General features: G+C 40.8%; 1 pseudogene; it reads left to right on the forward strand.

Annotated features, from left to right (window-relative positions):
- The first annotated feature begins 4,046 nt into the window (after nt 1-4,046).
- LOC100026728 (centromere protein Q-like) overlaps nt 4,047-19,827 on the forward strand; it is a 106,073-nt pseudogene continuing 90,292 nt past the window's right edge.

Here is a 19,827-nt window from a genome sequence, read left to right on the forward strand (position 1 = left end):
AAAAGACACAATCCCTGTCCTCAAATAGTTTGCAGTTCAATATTCAATATGTGCCAAATTAGAAAGCTATAAGGACAAAGCAAGGTGTACTGGCTCAGCTGGTTCAGTTGTAGGCACTGTTTTGCTTATTTGGGCAAAGGATTGGGGATAGATTGGAATTTGTTACTAAATCAGTCTGTGGTGAACAGATCTAAGTGGAGCAAAAGTCAGTCAAAAGCCAAAGTCTATGATACTATAACCAGTCAAATAAAGAGGATGGAGAAAAGAGGGAAAGGGGCCCCTGTTGGTCAACTAGCATTTACAAGGTGCCTATTCTATGCCAGGGCACTACACTAAGCGCTGGGGATACTAAGAACCCCACTCACCAAAAAAGTTCCTGCTCTGGGGGAGAGACTTCTAGCTCAGACAATTTATTTCCCCAAAAGCTGCTCATTTTGGACTTCTTGGGCTTCGCCAATTACCCAGTAAATTCATAATTGGGAAATCTTATCTACTTAGAAAATCCAGTCAGCCTTGATACTCATAGCTCATTAGTACCCTTTGCCCCTCAGAACAAAGCATAGAGCCCCCAGCTCCTCCACTGACATTAAAAGAGGGATGAAAAGAGATATCCTCTCAGATATCACTCTCTGGCAGCACTCATTTAGGACTTACTTGCTTTCTCCAACCACATTGCCTCCATATTCTGTCTTGTGTGCTGTTTTCCCTCATTAGATTGTAAATTCCTTGAAGGCAGGGATTATCTTTTTCATATTTGTATCCCCAAAGCTAAGCACAGTTCTGTGCACATAATAGGTACTTAATAAATATTTACTGATTGAATTTTAAAGGAAGTCAGAGAAGCTTGGAGGAAGAAATGAGGAGGGAGAGAGCTCTGAGCTTGGGAGATAGGAAAAATACTTAAAGACCAGAGCCAAAGTGTCCCTGTCACTAGATCAGGGAATACACCAGAGGGGAATAAGGTGTAAGAAGACTGGGAAGGCAGCTGGGTGGCTCTGTAGATTGAGAGCCAGGCCTAGAGATGGGAGGTCCTAGGTTCAAATTTGACCTCAAACACTTCTTAGCTGTGTGACCCTGAGCAAGTCCCAACCCCTATCACTTAGCCTTTACTGTTCTTCTGCCTTGAAACCAATACACAGTATAGACTCTAAGATGGAAGGGAAGGATTTAAAAAAAAGACTGGAAAAGTAGGCAGGGTCTAGGATATGAAGGACTTTAAAAAACCAGTGGGAGGGGAAGCAAGATGGCTCAGTGGAAAGAAAACCATATTTGGAGATAAGAAGTCTTAGGTTCAAATCTGGCCTCAGAACTTTTCCTAGCTGTGTTAACACTGGGCAAGTCACTTAACCCCCATTGCCCTAGCCCTCAGAGCTCTTGATTTTAAGACAAAGCTAAGAGTTTAAAACAAAAAAACAAACAGAGGACTTTCTACTTGATCCTGGTTGTAATAGGAAACTATTGGAATTAGTTAAATAAGGATCAGAACTGTGCTTTAGAAAGATAGGTACAAAATATTTATAGTGGTTCTTTTCTAGTAGCCCTAACCTGTAAACTATAACAGTACCTATCTACTGAAGAATAGCTAAACATATAATGGGTAAAGGAATATTATTGTATCAGTAGAAATGATGAGAAGGAAAGTTTCAGAGGAAACTGAAGATCTCTAAGAATTAGTGCAAAGGGCAGCTAGATGACTCAGTGGATAGAGTACCAGGTCTAGAGACAGGAGGTCCTGAGTTCAAATGAGACTTCAGATACTTTCTAGATGTGAGACCCTGGGCGACTCACTTAACCCCAATTGCCTAACCCTTACAGCTCTTCTACCTTGAAAGCCATACTGATTTGAAGAAGGTAGGTTTAAAGGTTTAAAGAAGGTAATAAAAAAAGAAAAAATAATGCAGAGTGAAGTGAACATAACTATTTTTATACAATGAAAACAGTACTAAGAAAAACAACTTTGAAAGGCTTCAGAACTCTTAACTACAATGACAAACCAGCATTCCAGAGGAAGAGACATGAAGCATGATTATCCATTTCCTGCCAGTGAGGTGATGCACTAAGTCAACAAGAATTTATTAAACTCCTATTAGGCACTGTTCCAGGTACAGTACTAAGTGTGGGGGATATGAAGAAGGGCAGCTCACAGTCTAATGGGAGACACAAGTATGCGAACAAGACATATATGAGATAACCTGGAGATAATTGACAGTGAAGGTACGATGACACATATTGTCTTGGACAGGGTTTGGATTCTTGGACAGGACTAATTCCGTCAGTTGTTTTGTTTGGTGATGCATATTTATTATGATGTCTTTAATTCTTCCTTTGTTTATTATTCAACTGGAGAAGGAAAGTGGATAGGAAAGGAAATAAATTCTTTTTAATCCCATATATGATGTTGGGAGGATCTGGTTCAAATGTGGCCTCAGATACTTCCTAACTGTGAGACCCTGGGAAGTCACTTAATCCCCAATGCCAGCTCTTGCCTGCTTTTCTGTCTTGGAATTGATATTGATAGAATCAATAGTATTGATTCTAAGACAGAAGGTGAGGTTTTGCTTGTTGGTTTTTTTGATCATATATATGACTTCCTAGCTGTGTGATCCTGGGCAAGTCACTTAACCCCCATTACTGAGCTCTTACCATTCTTCTACCTTGGAACTAATACACAGTAAGGGTTTAAAGGCAAGGATTTTTTAAAAATCATATGTAGGGAAGGAAGGAAGATAAGAAGGAAGGAAGGTGGAAGGAAGGAAGGTGGAAGGAAGGAAGGAAGGAAGGAAGGAAGGAAGGAAGGAAGGAAGGAAGGAAGGAAGGAAGGAAGGGAGGGAGGGAGGGAGGGAGGGAGGGAGGGAGGGAGGGAAGAAGGGAAGAGAAGGGAAGGGAAGGGAAGGGAAGGGAAGGGAAGGGAAGGGAAGGGAAGGGAAGGGAAGGGAAGGGAAGGGAAGGGAAGGGAAGGGAAGGGAAAGGAAGGGGCTAGAATCAGAAAAATCAGAGGTTTTTTGGGTTGTTTTTATAGACTACAATAAGAACTCTAAGACCTTGGGCTTATCTATAGCAGACCCTCGGAAGAAAGTGGGAATCAATGAAATGTAGGAGTTGAATAAGAAATGCGTTGATTTGTTTCTGATGATTTTCTGTGAGGTGAAAATAAAGAATAGGTTGTTAAAAAAAAAAAGTCAAGGTTTATAGAAGCCTGCCTTGCATCAGAAGCCTGGTGAGACTAGATCCTGCCACCATTGGAGCAGCCCACCCAATACCAACCCTCTCCCTCCCCTCTAAGAAAAAGGTTGGCTTGGAGAAAGTCATAACTCTGCAAGGCCGGGAGACAAAGAACAATGCAGAGAAGGCGGGGGTGGGGGAGGGGGTGGGTGGGAAGAGAACCCAGAGAAAACCTTCAAGGTCGTTTCTCTTATCTCTTAAATGCCTCATTATGTATCTTTGTATCAGGGCCTCCTACTCTAACCCTCCCAGGTGGCAGAAATTCTGCCCCATTTCTTCACGCTTGAGAAACTTTGTGGGCATCGACCCACACAGCTCATAACTGCCCAACTCTACCCCTACTCCCATTCAGAACTCAACTTCTCCCGGGGCAAAGTCACGGACTAGGAGACTAGCAAACGCTGGGGCCACGCCTAGGTCGCGAAGGAGAGAAGAAGAGGAAGTGGGGGAACAAGGGGTCCTTCCCACCAGTGGGGAACAGTGACGGACTCCTTCCCGTTGTGGGGGCTCCTGCCCAGGCTGCAAGCCTGCCCATTTATGGATGGCTCCGGGACGGTGACTCAGCAACGTGCGGTGTGAGCTGGCCGGGAAACTCCGGGAAACTACCCAAAAGAGCCGGGGCCCCCATCCTTCCCCTCCCACTCAACCCCCTTTTTCCCAAGCTCTTTTGAGGCTGTAATGTTCCGCCCTGGGCAGCTGGGATTTTCGCCCGCCCTGGGCAGTTAGGTAGGCGCAGGACGGGTCAGAGAAGCGAATCCCTGCTCCTTGCACCCCCCCTCAACCCCCTCACCTTGACACCCCTCCCCCTCCGGCGCCCACCGAAAATGACTGGGTGTCGGCCTCGAGACTGGGAGAAAGGGGACGCTGGGCTCGCGGGCTCAATTAGCCTACTGCCTCGGGAGCTGCAGAGCCTCGGTCACGGGAGTGATGACTCAGCAGCGGGGGAGAGGGAGAACTGTGAATGGGAGCCGGGTGAGGGTGGTCGAGTGGAATGGGCCCCGGACAGAAGGCTCAGTAGCATTTTTGGTTCCTTTCTCTGACACGGGTGCTGCACCTGCCTGGGTCTCCCACGGGAGCTATCAGGGCGTTGCCTCGGAGGATTCCAAAGAACTGCCAGCATACCAGCTCACCCCCTTTAGAGCCTGTCCCGCTTTCCATGGCAAAGGAGGTCCCGGTCACTGCGAGGAGTTGGGGGGACACTCACAAAGAGGGGGACACCCTAGCCTCTGCTCCTGACTAGTCCGTGGGTACCCCTACTCCTTGCCATTTGAGGGCTTCTCCTAACCTAAACCTTCCCACAGGGCTTGCTGAGAACTGGCACCTTAAGATGACCCATGAGGGGAGGGACAGGATGATGCCAAGGGAAAAGATTAATGATGCCCCTGCCCTCAGCATCCTTTCTTTGAGGATCTCAAAAAGAAGTCAGTAAACTTTAATGAAGCCTCAGATCTTGAAAAACTGTTGTTGTCCCTCAGGCTTGGGGTAGCAACCTGGGACCCGGGAAAAAAGAAGTCTTTGACCCTGAGTCAGAAGTGTCAAAGCCAAAGTCCAGACAAGGAGCCCTCCCCTCCCTCCTCTCCCTCCCGTGCAGAAACCTAAAGGCTGGAACGTCTGGTGTATGCATGGATGGAGAAACTGATAGAAAGTGGCCAGGATTTTGTTTCTTGGAGCCCAGTGAAGCGGGCTTCCTGTTGCAAAGTCATTTCTTCACGTCGGTTAAATAGATGAAGTTACTCTGTGGTTTTGTAATCTGGAGAGCTGGGCACTAGTTAGTTCCCCATCCTAAATCAGGAAAGGATACTGTGGGAACAAGGTGAAGGGCAGAGCCCTCTAGCTCCCACTAGAGCAGAGCACAATGGCTACGCTGTTCTCCACCAGCTCCAATCCCTGCCCCCTTTACCTCCCCAGCCCTGGCATGACTGGCCCCTCATTCCTTCATTCCTGCCATTCCCCATATCTATACCCCTCCTCCACAGTTTTAGTTTATTCTCCCAGTTGCTTTCTTCTCGTTTCCCAAACTATTTCAAAATTAATTTTCAATTTTTATCAATAGCTTTTGTTTTTACATGACTTTTATTTTCCAGTGTATTTCCCTTACCCCCAGGAGTCATCTTTTTTATTGAAAATTTTTATTTAATTAATTAACTTAGAAAATTTTTCTATAATTACATGAATCATGGGTTTCCCTCCCTTCCTCCTTCCCAGTAAACACACAATTCCACTGGGTTTTACATGTGTCATTGATCAAGACCTATTTCCATATTGTTAGTATTTTCACTAGGGTGATCATTTAGAGTCTACATCCCCAATCATGTCCCCATTGAACCATGTGATCAAGCAGTTATTTTTCTTCTGTGTTTCTACTCCCCCAGTTCTTTCTCTGAGTGTGGATAGTGTTCTTTCTCATCAGTCCCTCAGAATTGTCCTGGATCATTGCATTAGAGAAGTCTGTTACCTTGGATTGTACCGCAGTGTATCAGTCTCTGTGTATAATGTTCTCTTGGTTCTGCTCCTTTTGAGAGTCATCCTTTTTGAGGATTTTCTGAAATGATATTTAATGATTTTCACAATCCCCTTCAATCAACCTCACAGAGAGGTAGGAAAAGATCAAGGACAATTGTGCCCTGCAGATCTTATGGCTGAGGAGACTAACCCAATGCTTCTTCCTAGATTCTAAAAAGCAAGTCTGAGAATAGACTTTGGAAGGCCTGACTCCCAGATCACAGTTGTACCTACTAGAACTCTTTGCCAGTCTAATAATCTGACTACCAACTATCCCCCTGATGATCAACTGTGAATAACTTAGCTTTTCTGGTCAATATAATGATCTAAGACAATTGGGAAGGCTTCATGATGAAAAAAATGAGACAGAACTGATGTAATCTGCATACAGATTGAAGGATATTTTTTTCTACTTTATTTTTCTTGCCCTTTTTTCCCCCCAAAAAAAGGCTAAGGAGGAAATACATTTTTGCATGATCTCACATATATAACTGATATCATGTTTCTTGCCTTTTCAGTGGATGGAGGAAGGTAAGGAGGGAGGAAGAGATTCTGGAACTCAAACAATTTTAAAATAACATTTTATTCTTTCTAATTACATGTAAAAACAATTTTAACATATATTTTAAAATTTTTGAGTTCTAAATTCTCTTTTCCTTTCCCCATTCCTTGAGATAGTAAGCAATTTGATATAGCTTATACATATGTAATCATGCAAAACATATTTCCATATTATTCATGTTGTGAAAGAAAACAGACCCCCCAAAAAGTGAAAAATAATATGCTTCAATCTAGATGTATTCAGACTTCATCAATTCTATCTCTGGAGGTGAATAACATTTTTCATTATAAGGCCTTCTCAGTTATCACAAGGCCACTGAGAATAGCTAGGTCCTTCACTGTTGATCATCATATAATATTGCTATTACTATGAGTATGGGTGTATGGGGTGCTCAGGGAGGGGTAGTATCTCTGGTATGGAGGGCTTGTCATGCCCTCCTAGGGCAGCTCTCCGGCCTCTGACCCTCACCTGACACCCAGCTCTCACTTGTGGCTCCCAGTAGCTGCTAGCATGCGGCAGCGGCCACACCCTGGGCAACGGCTTCGACAGGCCGGCCAAACCTTGTGAGGGTAGCCATTGGGTTGTAGACCCCTGGTGAACCAGGGCTTTGCTCACCCAGCATGTGAAGACTGCTTCGGCTGAACAGACAGAAGAAACCAATAAGAAGGTTCAACGGCTGAGAGGGCGACGCAGCAAAGCACTGTGTAATGCTTAGGGCGTGTTGGAGCACAAAAGACAACACGGCCATCCAATGTAGCTGAGGAAGTCTCCAGGTGTAACGATTTTTCATGCCACTGGACCCAGGCTTCCAACGCCGAGAGAGTGGGACTGTCTCTGTGCATCGGCTTTTCCACTTAAATCTTCATGCACAAGTGTCTTTGTGCACAAAAACACACAAAGACAATAGTCATTCTCGGTTACCAAGAGACTACTACTACCCCTGCTGGCTCTCATTTTATCACTCCTGGAGCTCTCTCTCAGTGACATTTGAAGTGGCTCCCCATTGGCTTTTCTGAAGGATACCTCCCTGGAAAAGGAAGACCAAGTTAAATCCCTCACCAGGACTCAATCATGCATCTCAGAGCCTGTTCCCAAATAACAAACCCATGCATTTATATCTACCACCACGTTTGTATTGGTGGGGAAAGCTGACTTCATCCTCAGCACCAAACCTGGTTCTCAGGTATTACCTGTCCTACAAGGGAAAAGAAACTGGTCTTTCTTTTCTCACCAACCTCCTGGCTATCCTGTGCCCACCACATGAGAACATCTACATCTAGAAAGCACATTTGACCCTTCTTCTTTCTAAAGGGAAACAAAAGAAAGGACTAACTTAATGTTGAGGAAAGGATTTCTTTGGTGTATGTGTCTCTCTCTAGAATCTGTTTTCTTTGGGGAATTTCATTCGTTCAAGTTGAAGCTAGGAGAGATCCAATGGCTTCAAGTTTCTTATCTCCTCCTTTGGATGTGGTTCCATTTAAAATCTCTCAGGGGGACAGCTAGGTGGCTCAGTGGATTGAGGAACCTGGAGGCAGCAGGTCCTGGGTTCAAATCTGACCTCAGATACTTCCTGTGTGACCCTGTGCAAGTCACAACTCCCATTGCTTAGCTTGGACTGATCTGCCTTGGAACTGATATTTGGTATTTATTCTAAGACAGAAGGTAAGGGTTTAAAAAAAACAAGAAGATCTCTTAGCCTTGCTAAGAGTAAGCTACTTTTTCATGGCATAGGTGTGTATGTGCTTTTTATGACCTAGATATTTGAACCCAGGACCTCCTGTCTCTAACTTAGAAGTGTGACCCTGGGCAAGTCACTTAACCCCCATATTTCCTAGCTCTTACCAATATTTAGAATCAATTCTAGGAGACATAAGACAAGGGTTAAAAAAAAAAAGGAGCCATACAGAGTACTCTTTATCTGATCCTGAGAGTAACAGGGAGCTATTAGGGTTTATTGAATAGGAAGGGAAGACATGGTCAGACCTGTGTTGCTGGTTTTGTTGTTATTTTTTGTTTGCAAAGGGAGAATTGTCTCTAATTTGTGGGATTTCTTTTCCTTTTGGGAGTCCTACTATTCTGTCCAGTATTTCACCCCAGCAGCATGGAATGTCTGCTCTCTGCCCTTCTCCTGCCCCCATATCAACTGCCCCACCAAATCCCCTTAGAGCTGTTCCAAGGATCCTTCAGAATAACTACCTCCTCTAGTTAAGGCTTTCAGTTTCTCTTTGGAATGCTAGGAAAAACATTCTGCTACTTCTTTCAAGTTCTGATTGGATTACTTTTTTTTGTGAGTGCCTAGGAGGAACCTGGCAAGGAGTACCTTAAGGAGTAAATCTAAAGAGACTATAGAAAGGCAGAGAGCCAAGATGGCAGAGTAGAAGCAAGAAAAGCTCAGCACCACCATGAGAATCCTGTCCAACCAACCTTAAAATAACACCACAACTTGAAAGGCAGGCAAGAGGGTCTCCGTCACTGGAGTGAGAGGGGGGCACAGGCTGAAGGAGGTTACAAGAAGGAGTAAGGAGCAAACCAACAGAAAGCCCCCCACTCCATCCACTGTTCCTGGTTCTGAACTGGGGCCCAAGCCAACATCCAGACCCTGAGACCTTGCCTGGGCTAACAGCAGTGCAATCCACCACACATCCTGTAAAGTTCCAAGCAAGTCTGCAGTAAGATCTGGAATTCCAGTGCAAGGCAGACTGTGTTGCACTCCTGATCTGTGTAAGCCCAGAGTGAGGCCAGGAGCCCCAGCCCAAGCTTGTAGTGAAGACCTGAATCCCAATTTGAGGCACTCTGCCCAGCATTCTGGGTAATTGTAAACACAGAGCTAAGTCTCTGAAACCCCAGCACCTCAGGGTGTTGGTCTGTGAGAGCCCAGATCTAGCTAGCCCTTACCAAACCTTGAGGCAGAGCCCCAGGGCAAGGACGTCCACAGTGTACTTGATCTGATCAAGCCCAGAGTGAAACCAAAAGCCCCCATCCAAGCCTGTGGCTAGACTCTAAGCCCCAGCATAGAGTATACAATCCATCAGCAGTCTCAGGGTGTGGGTAGGGATTGAATCAGCAATGGAAGGTGGTTTTCAGAGCTTCTAGACCATAAACCATCTTGGAAGAACTGAAACTTGCAGAAACCCAGAAATAAGGCTAAGGATAGCAGCTACAAAGAACTGAAGTTTAAGAGAGTGCTCTATTATCCCTGAGAACAGAGCCAACCTTTAAAGTAAAAGTGAAAGTTAAAAAAAAAGACTGAGAAAATGAGCAAACATAAAAAAAAACCCTGTTCATAGAAAATTTTGTTGGAAACAAAGAGCAAAGCACAGACACAGAAGGGGACAGTGAAAGCAAAGCATACACATGCACAGTTTCAAAGAAAAATATCAATTGGTCTCAGATTCTGGAAGAGCTCAAAAAGGGTTTTAAAAATCAACTAAAAGAGGTGGAGGAAAAATGAGGAAGCGAAAGAAATGGGCCAAATGAAAAAATGCTGAAAGAAGAAAATGGAAGGAAATAATTTCTTAAAAATTAGAATTGGGCAGTTAGAAGCTAATGATTTCACAAGACATCAAGAAACAATTAAATAAAATCAAAAGAACAACAAAAAAAGAAACAGAAGAAAATGAGAACTATCTCATTTAAAAAATAACTGACCTCGGAAATAGATCCAAGAGAGACAATTTAAGAATTATTGGACTATCCAAAATTCATGATCAAAAAAAAAAAATTTAAAGCTTAGACACCATATTACAAGAAATGATAAAAGAAAACTTCCCTGATACTCCTGAACAAGAGTAAAATAGAAATTGGAAGAATCCACAGATCATCTCCAGAAAGAAATCCCTAAATTGACAACTCCCAGGAATATTATAGTTAAATTCAAGAGCCCCCAAATCAAGGAGAAAATACGTCAGGTAATCAGAAAGAAACAATTCAAATACTATGGAGCTATAGTCAGGATTACATAGAATTTATCAGCCTCCACATTAAAAGACTGAAAGATATGGAATATGATATAGCAAAAGGTAAAAGATCTAGGTTTACAACACAAAATCACCTAATCTGCAAAACTGAGTATATTTTTTCAGGGGAAAAAATGATCATTCAATAAAATAGAAGATTTCCAAGTATTCCTGATGAAAAGATGAGACCTAAACAGAAAATTTGATGTTCAAACACAAGACCCAAGAGTAGTCTTAAAAGGTAAATAAGAAATAGAAAATTTAAGGGATTCAAAAAAGTCCAAATATAGGTATTGCTACATAGAAGAAAATATTTGTAATTCTTAAAATTTTTAATCAGTAGTAGGGCAGTTAGAAGGAGAATAAATAAAAAGGATATCAAAGTAAACTGATTAGGATGACATGATATGGGGGGTGGGAATCAAAGAGTGAAAAAGAGAATTGCATTGAGAGAAAAGGGAAAGGAGAGATGAAATGGGGGAAATTATCTAACCTAATGAGACATGAAAAACTATTAGAAGTGGAGGGGAGGATGAGGGTGGTGATGGGCAATGCTTAAACCTTACTCTCATCATAACTGGCTCAGAGAGGAAATAACAACCATTCTCATAGGAGTATAGAATCCTGTCTTACCCTATAGAGAAGTAGGAAAATAAGACAAGGGCAGGGGGACTGGTAATAGAAGGGAGGGGGAAGTAGGGAAAGAGGTGATAAAAAGCAAACTGGTGAAGAGGGACAGAGTGAAAGGAAAAAGAGCAGGATCAAAAGGGGAAAATAAGATGGAGAGAAATACATGATTATAACTGTGAATGTGAATAGGATGAACTCACCCATAAAATGGCAGTCAATAGCAGAGTGGATTAAAAACTAAAATCCTACTATATGTTTTTTACAAGAAACACATTTGACACCAGGTGGTACACACAACACAAAATTGCCTAACCTGCAACATTGAGTATATTTTTTCAGGGGAAAAAAATGATCATTCAATAAAATAGAAGATTTTCAAGTATTCCTGATGAAAAGACAGAGTAAAGTTAAGGGACTGGAGCAGAATTTATTTGGCATAATCTAAAGTAAAAAAAAGCAGGAATAAGAATCATGATCTCAGACAAAGCTAGAGCAAAAAGATCTAGTTAAATGGTACTATAAACAATGAAATAATACCAATACTAAACATATATACACCAAATAAATACACAAATACATCTAAATTTTTAAAGGAGAAATTAAATCAACTTCAGGAGAAAATAGACAGTAAAACTATACTAGTGGGGGTCCTCAACTTATCCCTTTCAGATCTAGATAAATCAAACCAAAAAATAAACAAGAAAGAAGTAAAAGGAAGTGAATGAAATCTTAGAAAAGATAGAACTAATAGCTCTTTGAAGAGAATTGAATGAGAATAGAAAGGAATATACCTTCTTTTCAGCAGGACATGGCTCATACACATATGTATTGGAGCATAAAAACCTCACAGCCAAATGCAGAAAATCAGAAATAATAAATGCATACTTTTCAAATCATAACATAATAAAAATTACAAGCAATAAATCTCTATGGAAAGACAAATCAAAAATCAATTAGAAACTAAATAATCTAATGCTAAAAAAGGGGTGGGTCAAAGAAAAATTTATAGAAACAATCAGTAATTGTATTAATGAGGATGACAATGAGGTAACAACATATCAAAATTTATGGGATATAGCTAAAGCATCACTTAGGGGAAAATTTATATCTCTAAACACTTACATCAATAAAATAAAAAAAATGTAGATCAATGAATTGGGCATGCAACTTAAAAAAACTAGGGGGGAAACAAATGAAAAATCTTCAGTTTAAGACTAAATTGCAAATCCTAAAAATTAAAGGAGAAATTAATGAAACTGAAAATAAGAGAACCATTGAATTAATAAATAAGACTAGGAGTTGGTTTTATGAAAGCAAAACAAAGCAAAACAAATAGAAAGAGCATTGGTTAATTTGATTAAAAAAGGTAAAGAAGAAAATAAAATAAACAGTATCAAAAATGAAAAGTGTGAACTCACCACCAATGAAGAGGAAATTAAAGCAATCATTAGGAGCTATTTTACCCAATTATGTGGCAATAAATCTGATAATCTAAGTGAAATGGATGAATATTTACAAAAATACAAATTGTCCATATTGACAAAAGATGAAGTAGAATACTTAATCCCATTTCAGAAAAAGAAACTGAACAAGGCATCAATGAATTTACTAAGAAAACCCCCCCAGGGTCAGATGAATTCACAAGTGAATCCTATCAAACATTTAAAGAACAATTAATCCCAATACCACAAAAGTATTTGGGAAAAAAAGCAGAGAAGGAATCCTACTAAATTCTTTTTATCAAGCAAACAGGATACTATTACCTAAGCCAGGAAGAGCAAAAACAAAGAAAGAACATTATAGGCCAATTTCATTAATTAATATAAATGCAAAAATCTTAAATAAGATACTATCAAGGATACTACAGCAATATATCTCAAGGATCCTTCATTATGACCAGGTGGGATTCACACCAGGAATGCAGAGCCAGTTTAATATTAGGAAAACCATCAGCATAATTGACCATATCAATAACCAAACTAACCGAAATCACATGATTATCTCAATAGATGTAAAAAATACCTTTGACAAAACACAACACCCATTCCTATTAAAAACACTGGAAGGGGGCACCTGGGTAGTTCAGTGGATTGAGAGCCAGGCCTAGAGATGGGAGATCCTAGGTTCAAATCTGGCCTCAGACACTTCCCAGCTGTGTGACCCTGGGCAAGTCACTTGACCCCCATTGCCTAGCTCTTACCACTCTTCTGCCAATTGGCTCCAAGACAGAAGGTAAGTTTAATTAAAAAACAAAACAAAAAAAAAAAAAAACACTGGAAATCATAAGAATAAATGGGTCATTCCTTAAAATGACAAATAGTATTTACCTAAAACCTTCATCAAGTATCATCTGCAATGGGGATTAGTTAGAAGCCTTTCCAGTAAGATCAGAAGTGAAACAATGATGTCCATTATCACCACTATTACATAATATTGTCCTAGAAATGCTAGCTTTAGAAATAAGGAAAGAAAAAGAAATTGAAGGAATTAAAGTACGGAAGAAGAAAACTAAGCTATCACTCCTTGCAGATGATATGATGGTATGCTTGGAGATTCCTAGAGAATCAATTTAAAAATTAGTTGAGATAATAATTTTAGTGAAGTTGCAGAATACAAAATAAATTCACATAAGTCCTCAGCATTTCAATATATTACCAACATAAATCCAGCAGCAAGAGTCAGAAAGAGAAACTCCATTTAACATCACTCTTAACAATATAAAATACCTGGGAATCTACTTGCCAAGGCAAACACAGAAATTATATGAATGTAATTCCAGAACATTTTTTATACAAATAAAGTCAGATCTAAACATTAGAAAAACATTAATTGCTCATGGGTAGACCGAGTTAATATAATAAAAATGACAATTCTACCTAAATTAATTTACTTATTCAGTGCCATATCAATCAAACTACCAAATAATTATTTTACAGAACCTGAAAAAATAATTTAAAAATTCATCTAGAAAAACAAAAAGTCAAGAACATCAAGGGAATTAGTGAAAAAAAATGTGAAGGAAGGTGGCCTAGCAGTACCAGATCTCAAACTGTCCTATAAAGCAGCAATCATAAAAACAATCTGATTTGGCTAAGGAACAGAATGGTAGGTCAATGGATTTGATTAGATACACAATATACAAGGATAAATGACCATAACAACCTAGTGTTGATAAACCCAAAGATACCAGCTTTTGGAATAAGAACTCACTATATTAAAAAACTACTGGGAAAACCAGTCAAAATGGATATATGATTTAGACATAAAGGGTGATACCATAACTAAACTAGGAGAACACAGAATAGTTTACCTGACAGATCTGTGGAGAAGGGAAAAATTTATAACCAAATAAGAGACAGAGAGAATTATAAGATGTAAAACGAATAATTTTGATTATATTAAATTAAAAAGCTCTTGTACAAATAAAACTCATGTAACCAAGATTAGAAGGGAAATAAGAAACTAGGGGAGAATTTTTATAATAAATTCCTCTGATAAAGGTCTAATCTCTCAAATTTATAGAGAACTAAGCCTAATTTGTAAGAGTACAAGCTGAGAGTTGGAGATATTTGCTCCCTGATCATGTCATTATTTATATCGAGTGGGCCATCAGGCAGGAATATGTATGCTTGCCAAAGGTATTCACTACTGCTGAAGAGGAAATCCAGTGCAAAGTCCAAATCAAAGAGGAATTTCCTGTGGATGATGAGGTCCTTCAGATATTCCTGTCTGTAGATGATTTTGTGCTCATTCTACCAGCAATTAGAACAATTCAACATCTCTTATGGAATCCATAATCACTCAAAAGAGATTATTTTTTAAAATGTGTCCCCAGTGATATTTTATTGTATTTTTTCTAATTTCATGTAGAAACAATTTTTAACATTTCTTTTCTGAGATTTTGTAATCTAAATTCTCTCTCTTCTTTCCTCCCCTCCCCTCTCCGTGAGATGACTAGTAATCTGATATAGGTTATACATGTACTATGCAATACATATTTCCATATCTGTCATGTTGTAAAAGAAGACACATATCACACATATAATAAAAAACTCATGAAGGAAATAAAGTGAAAGATAATATGTTTTAATCTGCATTCAGAGATGTCACCAGTTCCTTTGATGGTAACAGGTAGCATTTTTCATCATGAATCTCTTGGAATTGTCATTGATCCTTAAATTGCTGGTGACAGGTAAATCATTCGCAGTTAATCATTATATGCTATTGCTATTACTATGTAAAATATTCTTCTAGTTCTACTCACTTTACTTTGTATCAGTTTAGATAAGTCTAGATTTTTCTGAAATCATTGTTTGTCATTTCTTATGGCACAATAGTATTCCATTACAATCATGTACCACAACTTGTTCATCCATTCCCCAGCTAATGGGTATCCCCTCACTTTCCATTCTTTGCCATCACAAAAAGAGCTGCTATAAATATTTTTGTACAGATAGCTTCTTTCCCCTTCTTTGATCTCTTTGGGAATATAGACCCAGTCTTGTTGAATCAAAGGGTATGCACAATTTTATAGCCCTTTGGGCATGGTTCTAACTTGCTCTTGAAAGTGGATGGATCAGTTCCAACTCTAGCAATAGTGTATTAGAGTCTTTTGGAGATTTTCCCAAATTTTGGAGATTTTCCCCAAAATTGGAGATTTTCCCAAATCTCCAACATTTATAATTTTCCTTTTTTGTCATATTAGCCAATCTGATAGGTGTGAGGGGGTACCTCAGAGTTGTTTTCATTTGTATTTCTTTAATCAATGATTTGGAGCATTTTTTCATATGATCAAAGAGCATTTGAATTTCTTAACTTGGAACCATTTATTCATATCTTTGACTATTTATCAATTGAGGAATGACTTGTATTTCTTGTATATTTGATTTCATTCTCTGTATATCTGAGAAATGAGGTCTTTGTCAGAGATACTTGCTCTAAAATTTTTTCCCAATTTCTTGTTTCTCCATTCAAAAGAATCTAATTCTGCATGTTATAAAATCCAAATGGATAAAGAATGCCATTTATAATTGTTGAAGAACTACAGTATCTATTCTATGTCTATTCTATACTCTTGTGCTCAAAGGACAGATTCAAGTCTCTCCAAGCCACAGCACAGTGTGAGATCAGGAAGATGCAAGACCAGTGGTGGGAAAAAAAAGCAGAAGAAATCCAGAGCTTTGCTGATACAAAAAACTACAAACAATTTTTCATTGCCCTCAAGACTGTCTATGGGCCATTAAAACCCACCACCACTCCCTTGCTATCCTCTGACGGTGACATTCTCATAAAAGATAAAAAAGGCATCAGCAACAGGTGGAAAGAACACTTCAGTCAGCTTCTCAACCGACCCTCTTCAGTAGACCAAAGCGCCCTTGACCAGATCCCCCAAAACCGCACCACTAAACAACTTGATGTCCCTCCTTCAATAGAGGAAGTCCAAAAAGCCATTAAACAAATGAGTGCAGGCAAGGCACCCAGTAAAGACGGGATCCCAACTGAGGTGTACAAGGCCTTAAATGGAAAGGCGCTCCAGGCATTCTACATAGTGCTGACCAGCATATGGGAAGAGGAAGACATGCCCCCAGAACTCAGAGATGCCTCCATCATAGCCCTATACAAGAACAAAGGCTCATGAGCAGCCTGTGACAACTACAGAGGCATCTCATTACTCTCCACTGCTGGAAAGATCCTCGCCCATGTTATACTCAACAGACTCCTTTCATCTGTTTCAGAGCAGAACCTGCCTGAATCACAATGTGGCTTCCGACCAGATCGTAGCACCATCGACATGGTCTTCACAGTGAGGCAAATGCAGGAAAAATGCCTTGAGCAGAACCTGAGTCTCTACATTGTCTTCATAGAACTGACAAAGGCGTTCGACACAGTGAACAGGGACGCATTGTGGGTGATCCTTAGCAAGCTCGGTTGCTCAGCAAAATTCGTCAAACTGATCCAGCTCTTTCATGTCGACATGACAGGGGAAGTTCTATCTGGTGGAGAGACTTCCAATCGCTTCAACATCTCCAATGGTGTGAAGCAAGGCTGTGTCCTCGCTCTGGTACTATTCAACCTATCCTTCACCCAAGTATTACGACATGCTGTGATGGATCTAGACCTGGGCGTCTACATCAAATACCGACTGGATGGCTCACTATTCGACCTTCGCCACCTGACTGCAAAAACAAAGACAACAGAGAGACTCATCCTGGAAGCTCTCTTCACAGATGACTGTGCTCTCATGGCCCACCAAGAAAATCATCTTCAAACCATTGTGGACAGGTTCTCTACTGCAACAAAACTGTTTGGCCTGACTATTGTTATATTTTAAATAGTTGTCTGCCATAAACTGTAATAGTTAAAATGGTCATAAAATGTAAGAGTTAAAATGGTTGAAGGCCTTAAACTGTAGTGAGTAAAATAGTGGAAGATATAAATTATAGTAGATATAAGAGTGAGTGAGTAAATTGTGACCGCAGAAAATATGTTTCACTACAGTGTCTTGGTTTTAAATCAAATATAAGGTGGTCGCCAGGGAAATATTCCCAATTATGAATATACCCAAGTCAACTGGGTTTTATAGAGAATTTAATTAATAATACAATGAGGAATTAAAGAAAAGAGAGAAAGAGAGAAAAAGGAAATAAGTATGAAGGGCCTTAAGCCAACATGGCTTAGACCTGAGTCTTAAGAGAGAGAGATCAGTCAGTCAGTCTTTTATCACTCACCACAAGGTCTGTCTAAGCAAGGATTCTAGTGACAGAGTCTCCTCAGAGAGAGTTCCAGCCAGAGTCCTCCTCAAAGAGCCTTCCAGCCAGAGACTGTTCCAAAGGGCCTCTCTCAAGAGCCTCTAGAGGGACAGAGTCCCCTCAGAGGAGCTCCAGCGAGACCTCCTTAGAGATTGTTCTCCAAAAGCTTCCCTTCTCCAGAGCCTCTCTCAAGAGATCGTCTAAAAGGATTTTTTTTTCAAGAGATTCTGCTTTTTCTTATATAGGGGGTTTTCTCCTATGTCACCTCCCCTAAGTTCTTCCATCTACCAATCACAGTAGACGTTTTCCAAAGGACAGCCCATTCTGAATTCACTACTGGGTCTAATCTCTTTAGTAAGTTTGTACCAGAAAAAACTTCTGAATAAGTTTTCTCCTCTTTGCTCCTGGCAAGTTTACAAGTTGCCTGACCTTTAATAGGTACTTAACACCCCATTGTATTAATTCTAAAAATAGGCATGGCTTAAAGAACTTTTTGCCTCACTATAAGTATGGGCCCAAGTACCCTCATTGTTTAGCAAGGAGTTTTTTCCCCTAAAGCAGTCCTTAAGTACTGGTGGAGTAGAGGTCCTCCCATTTCTGATCCAAGTAGAGTTCTCACTGTCAAAATGGGGAATGTTCCCAGTAGGGAATTGTTCTAATTTAGAATTCCCCAATGTGGAAATTTTTAACATTCACAAGTCTGAGAAATTTCAAGATTTACACTATCAGCCTCAGCAAAACAGAGGTGCTGTTCCAACCTGCACCAGGGAGGCCAACTAACCAGCCGTGCATAACTATCGATGGCACGCAGCTTTCTAACGTCAACACTTTCAAGTACCTGGGCAGCACCATCGCCAACAACGAGTCCCTAGACCATGAGATCAATGCCAGGATCCAAAAGGCCAGCCAGGCACTCGGGCGGCTGCGCTCCAAAGTCCTCCAACACAGCGGTGTGAGCACTGCGACGAAGCTCAAAGTGTACAACGCAGTGGGCCTCAGCTCGCTCCTGTACGGTTGTGAGACATGGACACTGTACCGGAAGCACATGAAACAGCTGGAGCAATTCCACCAACGCTCTCTCCGGTCAATCATGAGGATCCGATGGCAGGACCGAATCACCAATCAGGAAGTCCTTGACAGAGCCAACTCCACCAGCATTGAAGTCATGGCCCTCACAACCCAGCTAAGATGGTCTGGACATGTCATCCGCATGGACCCACAGCGAATACCAAGGCAGGTATTCTATGGTGAACTGTCAGCTGGACTCAGGAAATAAGGCCGACCAAAGAAAAGATTCAAGGATCAGCTAAAGTCCAACTTGAGGTGGGCTGGCATTACACCAAAGCAACTAGAACTCGCTGCCTCTGACAGAAGCAGCTGGCGAACCCACATTAACCTGCCGCCATCACTTTGAAGATGAGCGACGTCGATGTCTTGCCGCTGCGCGTGAACGCCGACACCAGGCCACAACAGCACCTCCTGTAACAACCGGTGTCCCATGCCCCATGTGCCACAAACTCTGCGCCTCAGCCTTTGGACTCCAAAGCCACAGGAGGGTACACCGTAGACGAAACTGCACAAAGACAATCGTCATTCTCAGTCACCGAGAGACTACCACTACTACTACTCTTGTGCTCAAAGGAATAATAAAGTGTAGGAATTCCATGGGAACTGGAACGTCCTCCAGGAATTGGTGCAGAGTGAAAGGAGCAGAACCAGGAGAACCTTATACACAGAGACTGATACTGTGGCACAAGTGAATGTAATGGCTTCTCTACTAGCAGCAATGCAATGATCCAGAACTATTCAGAGGGGCATATGAGAAAGAATGCTATCCACATCCTGAGGAAGATCAGTGGGAAAAGAAACACAGAAGAAAAACAACTGCTTGATCACATGGGTTGATGGGGCTATGGCTGGGAAACTAGACTCTAAATGATCACCCTAGTGCAGATGTTAATAATATGGAAATGGGTCGTGATCAATGACACATGTTAAACCCAGGGGAATTGTGGATACCGGAAGGGGGTTGGGGGAGGGGAGGGAAAGAATGTGAGTCTTATAACCATGGAAAAATATTCTAAATCATCTAATTAAATAAAAAAATTAAATTAAAAAAAAGAACTACAGTGTCTATTCGTACATATATCTGGGAGAAATAGTGCAAATGAGAAATAAGCCAGGGTTAGCATGAGCAGGAAGTTGA

Source organism: Monodelphis domestica, chromosome 2 (assembly GCF_027887165.1).
Source record: "Monodelphis domestica isolate mMonDom1 chromosome 2, mMonDom1.pri, whole genome shotgun sequence".
NCBI classification, from domain to species: domain Eukaryota; kingdom Metazoa; phylum Chordata; class Mammalia; order Didelphimorphia; family Didelphidae; genus Monodelphis; species Monodelphis domestica.